The following is an 8,102-nucleotide window of genomic DNA, read 5'->3' on the forward strand; positions in this document are numbered from 1 at the left end:
TAAGTTGAAGTGCATGTAAATATTTTACAATGTAAATAAATGTAATGAGCTCACCACATAAGCAAACGTGATGTTTCCAGCTACATGCAGCATACATACAGTGTGCTAACTTCATCCAGGATATTTGCCAAAATTTTGCCAAACCCACTTGCGCCTAGACTTTGCGCATCTTGCACAAAAATGCCAAAACTTCCTGGCCATGCCCACTGACTGCGTGGATGGCTTATGGCATTGCGCTGAGCTTAGCACTAGCACTCTTAAAATAGAGCCCCATATCACTAAAATAATGCAAATTCATCTACTTGAATAAATACTGTGTTAACCTTTATTTATAAACTGAAATGTATAAAATTAAAACTATAAATAAAAGATGTGTTTTCAGTTTTTATCATGTGTGCAATATGCCAAATAACACATTAATAATGGTTTAAATATATACATACATACATTATATGTACAAGGCATGTGTGTGTATACAGTATGTGTGTGTCTGTTTAGATATATTAAGTTTATACATAAATACTGCATGATGGTAATGAATTATGTATTATTTTTATATCTGATGTGCTAGCCAATTCAGCTGAAATACTGATGTGCCAAACAACCACAAAATCAGTAAGGCAACCAACCCCAATCACACTCTCGCCATAAAAAATGTTGGCCAGCTACTATTGCTCAAGCAGGTTTACAAATCATCAACATAACATATAGTTATCAAATTACCAGAAAATTACTGTGGGGCAACCAACCCCTGTTGCCGACGAACCATGGTAACCCCTATAAATTGTTGTATTTTATAGGCTGGGGTGTGATATTCCCCTTTTCCGTCTGTACTCCCAATAATGTTTTGTTTAGAAAAAGTATTTTTGCTTTTGGCTTGTTGATATGGTGTATGGCTGTATGTATCCCATGACATATGCTAGTCTATCTAGTAACAAGATACACAGGTACAGAATGTTAATATAACATAATACAATATTTTAACATCAAAATCTAACATTCAATTGGCTAGATTTGAGAAAAGTTCTGAATTAAAATCATTATGGTGTTTCCATATTCAGTTACAGAGGCTCAGTGCAATATGACAGGCTTTATCTAAAATCTACAGTGTTGTATAGTGAAAAATATATAGCTTTTGTTATGACAGTAACCTAATGTTTTTCACTCCTTTAATAAAAAATAAAAAAAACCCAGTTATTGTGTATCACAGAGTATTAAACATTAAACATATTTGTTTGCAAAGTGTTTGTGGTTTGCAAAAGCACTGGCATGTTTTTTTGTTTGTTTGTGTGCCACTCCACCCCTATTTATTTAACCTGTTTTATTTGTCTATAAGATGCTGTGCTGATCTCCCCTAATGATAAAACAAAAGGCAGTATATGTAGAAAATACTATGCTTAGAAGTTTTGCTGTATGTCACCATCACTTGCTTTGATAAATCTCCTTAAAAAATACTCTCTTGTTGTGAATTTTGTATAAGAATTCGAGAGGGAGGCACAGGTAACAAGTGAGAGCCGAGGCAGGTCGAGTGAGAGCTGCCTGCGGCGGTGGCAGGTCGAGTGGCAGCCAAGTGAAAGCTGCCTGCGGTGGTGGCAGGGAAAGATTTGACCCCCTCTCAGTAATATGTCGCTTTGACAGTACTCCTCCTTGGCGGTTTATGTACGCACCACTGCAGTGTTGTCTGACTGTCAGCACGTGAAACTTTGCCGTCTGACCAAAAAGGCTCTCGAAGCTAAGAGGACTGCCAGCAGTTCCAGGTGTTTTATGTGCTACACAATTTGTGCACCTTTCCAGGTGCCAAACACTGGACGTCCCCAGCCTGCGTTAGATGTATTTGTAGTGACAACTATGCATCTGCCTGTCTTGGCGAGTGTCACACCTTGTCAGTAAAAGTCGGCGTTCCTCCAAATAGCCACGTTAGATGGCTAAGCAGCCTCGCTTCACTTGGAGGCGAAGGTGACCATGTTGTCAAGTATGATGAGGGACCCTCGGGCATAACTGCACATAAGCCTCATCTGTGGCAAGCCTGGCAGGGTGACGGCGGCTGCAATGGCCTTAAAACTCAGCGCTTGCTGGTACTGACTCAACGGAAGGGTTCTCCATAGCTTGCACCTTGTTAAGTATAGGAGCAAGGACTTAACACATTCGTCGGTCAGGTGCCAACATGATTACAGAGTCAAGTTTAATTTAGGATGGAAACTTGCTGACTGAGCAGTCACACACTCTTTTGTCCAGTTACTCTTGAGGCCCCCGTGCACTAGCAACTCTGTGCTTGCACGCTTTTACCTTGATTGAGCTTTCAGCAACCAATCATTGAGATAACAAGGACATCGCTCGGCCTCATCAGAGCAAGCACTACATCTACACATTTCGTACATGTCAATGAATTAAGTACCAAAAACATATGGATAACAAAAATGAAAAAATATAGCAATTACAGGGCCAAGCACTGTCTACATTGTAGTAAACAACCTGAGCCTTACACAATGTACCTCACAACCTACAGTTGGCAGTTGCCAAAGAAATACTGTATAACAAGTTTCTGTTTTCTGTTTTATTGACTCCGTCAAATTTGTTTGGGTGTAATTCAACAACAGTTGTCAAAATAAAGAATCCATTTGATGACATTTATAAGGCTTGGCCTGAAGATCATCTGTGATAAATATGTTCAGAAAAAATATTAAAAAAATTCAAAAATATTTTATGATTTTGAACATTAAAAAGGCAGAAATTGAAAATACCAAGTTCAATCAACTCGGTATGAGGAGCAAACACAGAACAAGAATTAATTTTGTAGACCAATGGTTTAATAGTTGCAAGTAGAAACTTTCTCATAGAGCACTTAACACTGCCATGCTTATAGCTGCCCACGTCACATAGGCCTACAGTACATTGAAACATTTACACTGTTATTCATTTCATTTCAATATTTAATTACAAGAAATTTCAAAGCAGGCTTTATGTAGACATTTCATTTCCAATTAAATTGATTTAAACTTACTGTTCTATTTTATTCTTTTACAGTTTATAATTGTATGAAAAGAGATATACAACCTTTTTTTGAGTTTTTGTTAATGAGTTGACAGTAGCTGAACAACTGTTTCTATATATAAAGCTTGATAAAGTGATACTGCTGTTTACTAAACCGAACCGAAAATTACAAGTGATATGGCTTCATTTCACCAGTCAAACTGCGATGAAGTGGGGAAGAGCATGGGATAAAACAATATTGCTCATGTATTCAGAAAATGTTTTGCCTAAAGCTTTGATATTTTACCTCAAACATTTTTGATTTGTCATTAACTGTCATAATTATAACATAATCGAGTCGGATACAATTAAGCTGGATATCCACGTAAATGACATAACACCCATTCATAACACCCAGACTGCATAATTGTAATAGAGGTATGTGATAATTGTAACAATTTGTAATAAATAAAAAAGCACTAAAATGTCAATATTTAATGTCAATATTTAATGAGGTTTTCTCGTTAGTTTGTTTTTTAATGTTCTTATAATGTAACTTTGGGAACATTTCTTGACTATTGTTCTACCATCCATTACTGGTTTTCAACAGGAATCTTTACTGCACCAGTTAGAGGAGTGTATAGTTTCAACTTAGTGCTCTTCAATCCTTTTGCCCATTCGACTGGTCTGAGGCTGCTAAAGAATGCCAATTTTGTGGTGTCAGCGTCGGAAAATCCTCCTGAGCAACACACTGAGGAAACCATATGTAACTCTGCCTCCCTTCTTCTTGAACAAGGGCAGGTCTATCTACAGCTCATAGAGAACCGTTGAGCTTTTACAGTCCAAAGTCTATTGGACATTTTCTACAACTACTTAAGTTGCTTTTCCTGTCTGTAAAACTCAGAGAACATTAATTTACTTGACACATAAATAGTACAGACAGAACAATAAAATAATTTTGCTACTCTGAGACTGTAGTTTGACAAGCTACTCATAAGTTAAAGTAGTTAAGATACAGTTAAGCTACCCTTCTGAAAAAGTAGTTAGCTACACTACAAGTTACTATCAAAAAGTAGCTAGCTACATTGAAACTACTTTGATTTTTCTTTTTTACAATGACATTATATATTACAAATAACTGAATAATTGTTAATGAGGAATGTTTTAAGTAAAATAATTGGGGTTTAAAGCAATGTAATGCAATAAAATTATGATTTCAAAGAGTATTGTTTTATTTTGTAAACTATACAAAGATACACACAATACTCAAATATATATATATTGTTTTAGTTTTTTTTCCTCCAAAATGGCAACAAGTGTAACACTGCAAGAACAAAATGTATGCAACTTAAAGTTTCACAAAAATACTGTCTGAGAGATGGTTGCATTTTGGCAAGAAAGAACACTGAACATCATGTGGCACTAGCAGGGAAAGCAAAGCACTATCAGGTGTGGTTGCAGTAGACTGCAGAAAACTGTCCACTTCATCCAAAACGTTGACCTCCAAAGGGTTGCAACCTCAAAATGTTATACTTAGTGAGTTAGTTTGCTTGGAAAATGTTAAGTATTTTATTTCACCTGGCATAATTATAGTCTGTTATACCTCTCAAGAATAACAGGAAAGGTTACACACCATCAGTCCAGGATTGAGATGCAGTGTCCTTCAGACTAATAAGAGCAGGCAAGAACAAAATGCATGCAACTTAAATTAGTTCATAAAACTGGAGCAGAAGCGCCTGTTAATTCGACATAAGAGAAGTTTCTCAAAATGACTGTCGGAAAGACGGTTGCGTTTTGGCAGGAAAATGTCTTTTCCAACACTAAACAACTGCTCACATGCGGCACTGGCAGAGACACCAGTATTGCACTTCATGAAGACTCTCTTCATTTTTGATAGATGCCGGAAAGCACTATCAGGTGTGGTTGCAGTAGACTGTAGAAAACTGTCCACTTCATCCAAAACATTCTCCTGGCTTCTGGAGAAGTAGGCTGTGATTTCATCACTTTCATTTGCTGGCTCCCTTGAAACAGCCAGCTCTGCAACATGTGGACTGTGTACTGAAAGCTCCTGTTTTAGACTTAAGATGATGTCATCTTTTTGCTCATTTGGTATGTAAGACGAAACATAGGATGTGAAGCCGCCGCCAAGATATATCTTTTACCGGAAAGGTAACTGAATCTTCTGTTCACACCACTGATGATGGCATAAACTAATGACCCACAAAATTGGAGGTTTTCTTGCTTGATTGATTGCAACTTCTCAACAAGAATGTTAATTGTGGGGACCAAGACTCCCAGGTATGCCATTTTGTCTGACTGGAGAACATCTAGGGCCTTGGACACTGGTGCCATGACCTGTGGAATTACGCAATAGAACAAAACATGACAATATTTTTAAATAATTATGGGATTATTTATTATAAAAATATGGGGTTCTATGAAACACTAAAAATATTTACACTAGTAAAACGATTGATTCAATACATCCTTGCAAGTTCAAACTTACCATGACATATTCTTTGATGAATGTCATCTCTGATGACTTCAGCCGTGGAATGTCCATTTTCTCACAAACATCATAGAGCTCTTGAGGTTTCTCTTCAATGCAAGTTTTCAGACGATCCATTGCATTATATGTAGAATTCCACTGGGTTACATTTGGTACAACCAGCATGCATCCAAGTCTGTCTTTAATGGCATCAGAAGCTTGGGTGCTTCTACTCTGCTTATTCCAAAGGCTTTGACATTTAGCAAAAGCTGCCCTTGAAATCTTTTTAAATGAAGCATCTTCCACTGCTGCCTCAGCATCTGGTTTCAATCAAGTGGAGAGAATGGCAGGCACAGCGTTGATGAACTGGCAAGTGGTAGTCATCCTCCTTTTCGGTCTCATTTAGAAATGCTGCAACATCATTGAACTCAACATCTGCCTCTTCGCCATTTTCTTCATCATCTTCAGTCACCTCTTCTTCAGCTGCAAACACACTAAATGCTTTTACAAAATTTTAACCGTTGTCTGTAGTGGTTAACACAACTTTGTTTTGAATGCTGAATTCCATGTGGACACCTTCAAGCATCTCTGCCAGATTGTCATAAGTGTGCCTTCCCTTGATCCTTCGGCAAGCTAAAGCCCCTGAAGAGATGGTAAGCGTGTCTGAATCTATCCAGTGAACAGTGACTCCCAGACAGCTCTTGTCATTTGCAGACCATGCATCTGTGGTTGTTGCTACAAATTCTTGCTCAGACAGAATTTTACATATATCTGCCTTCATGGAATTGTATTGATCATCTAGCATTCTGACTAATGTCTTTCTAGACATCACATACCTTGAAGGCAGTACCTGCTTAAATAATTCTTTAAATTCTGCCTGTTCAACAATACTGAGGGGATAAAGCCCCTGAATAACAAAATTCAGAAGCAGATTGTTGAATTTTGCCTGGGACACTGTTGCCACATCCCTCATGAAATACTGAATTGGACTTGATGAGCTTGAGGAAGTCTGTTCTCGAATGAAGGGTGTTGATATCTTCTTACTGAATTGCTGCTGCATTCTCTGTAACTCTTTCAGTTTAGATGGATGCAGCCTCTGAATGGGCATAGGATAAAGGGGAAAAAAAGCAAAAATTAGAGAGCAAAAATATTTTAAATGACTAAAAAAAAGAATACATTTATCACAGCTTTTTATAATAATAATATTATTATTATTATTATTATTATTATTATTATTATATAATTATAGCAATTCAGTAAGAGTTTCAGAGCATATTAATTATTTCACTTTACACTAAAGTAGTAAAATTACAATAATTATGTCTTAATTTCTTCACTTGAAAGGGCTAAACCCTTGAGCTTTCATTTTCTGTACGATTGACAGAATGCTTTGCCAAAGCAATGGCACAAAACACAACGTTAGTGATCTTTTAGGTTCATTACAAAACTGTGGCAGGACAGATTAGACTATGGCGGGCCAGCTATGTAGTTAATGGGAAACACTGATTCATCATTGTAATTAAAACAGAAGTAGACATTTGATATAAAGTGCAATAAAGCAGGATAATTAATCAATTTAAAATGGCTATTACTCACCTGTATGTGCGTCCTTAAATTTGTGCTTGAAGTCTTCGAAACAGACAGTGTTTTTTTTTTTGTTTTTTTTTGTTTAAGGTAGGTTGTTTTTATTTTACATAGATAACATACGAAAGTGTAACCTTTACTATTTGATTCTTTAAGAGACATGAACTTGGACAAATAAGGCCATGGGTAATTAGTTTCTCCATCTTCTGAATCTGCCGCCATGTCTTGCTCCATCATGGATAATGGATGGGTGTGTCGAACTTGAAATATCAACCCACTCCTGTATGTCCTTTACGTAATCATCAGACGATCTCTTCTCAGTGAACCGTACAGCCACATGTCATAAAAATAGATGGCGGTAATGCACAATTTTAGTTTGTGATCTAGTTAGCAGGTTCGTCAAAATGCAAAACGGGATGTAGCTTTTGGTCGCGCTACACTGCTATTTGCTGGAATAAGTATTTAGCTACTGGAAAAGCTACACTGTTTTAAAAGCAACTGAGCTACTGTCAAGCTACTGAAAAACGTAGTTAAGTTAGTAGCGTCGCTACTTGTAGTTAGCTACTCCTCAACACTGATGATTTTAACATGGCAGCCCCCATGTGCGGACCCTCTCCATGTAGAATAAAACAGCTTTTATAAGGTTATTGATATGACTGGAGTCTTCATTTTAATGTAAGTGGTCATGATTTCCTACATATATTGCAAATTACAATTCATGTCTTTAGGAGAAAAATTACCGAGTGCACCTTTAATCTCTTGTATTAACCTCTTGGAATTGCATCAAAAACCATTGCGTTGTCATTAGCCGTCATTGGAATGCCATATGTTTACAGGGATTCTGAATAGTTGTATAACCAGGATTAAACCACTTTTTAAAACAAAGATTTATTCTTGTATTTGATGTCTCTATTGTTCCAAATTAAACAACGATGGGGAGAAAAATGATGTTTATATAAAAGTAGCCAAGATAAAATGCGGTTGACGAAGGGTCTATGACGTGGTTCTTGCGATGTTGGCATTTGAATAAACAAACTTTACTTGTTCGCGCGCAGGGACA

The 8,102-nt window shown here is 36.9% G+C and overlaps 1 long non-coding RNA gene across 1 annotated transcript; it reads right to left on the reverse strand.

Annotated features, from left to right (window-relative positions):
- Positions 1 to 4,282: 4,282 nt before the first annotated feature.
- Positions 4,283 to 7,169, reverse strand: LOC127442550 (uncharacterized). Its single transcript, XR_007897494.1, has 3 exons — positions 7,055 to 7,169; positions 5,477 to 6,554; positions 4,283 to 5,325 (listed from the first exon to the last, which is right to left on the reverse strand). It is a non-coding gene; the product is annotated as an uncharacterized LOC127442550 (long non-coding RNA).
- Positions 7,170 to 8,102: the final 933 nt, after the last annotated feature.

This window comes from Myxocyprinus asiaticus, chromosome 6 (genome assembly GCF_019703515.2).
Source record: "Myxocyprinus asiaticus isolate MX2 ecotype Aquarium Trade chromosome 6, UBuf_Myxa_2, whole genome shotgun sequence".
In the NCBI taxonomy this organism is placed as follows: domain Eukaryota; kingdom Metazoa; phylum Chordata; class Actinopteri; order Cypriniformes; family Catostomidae; genus Myxocyprinus; species Myxocyprinus asiaticus.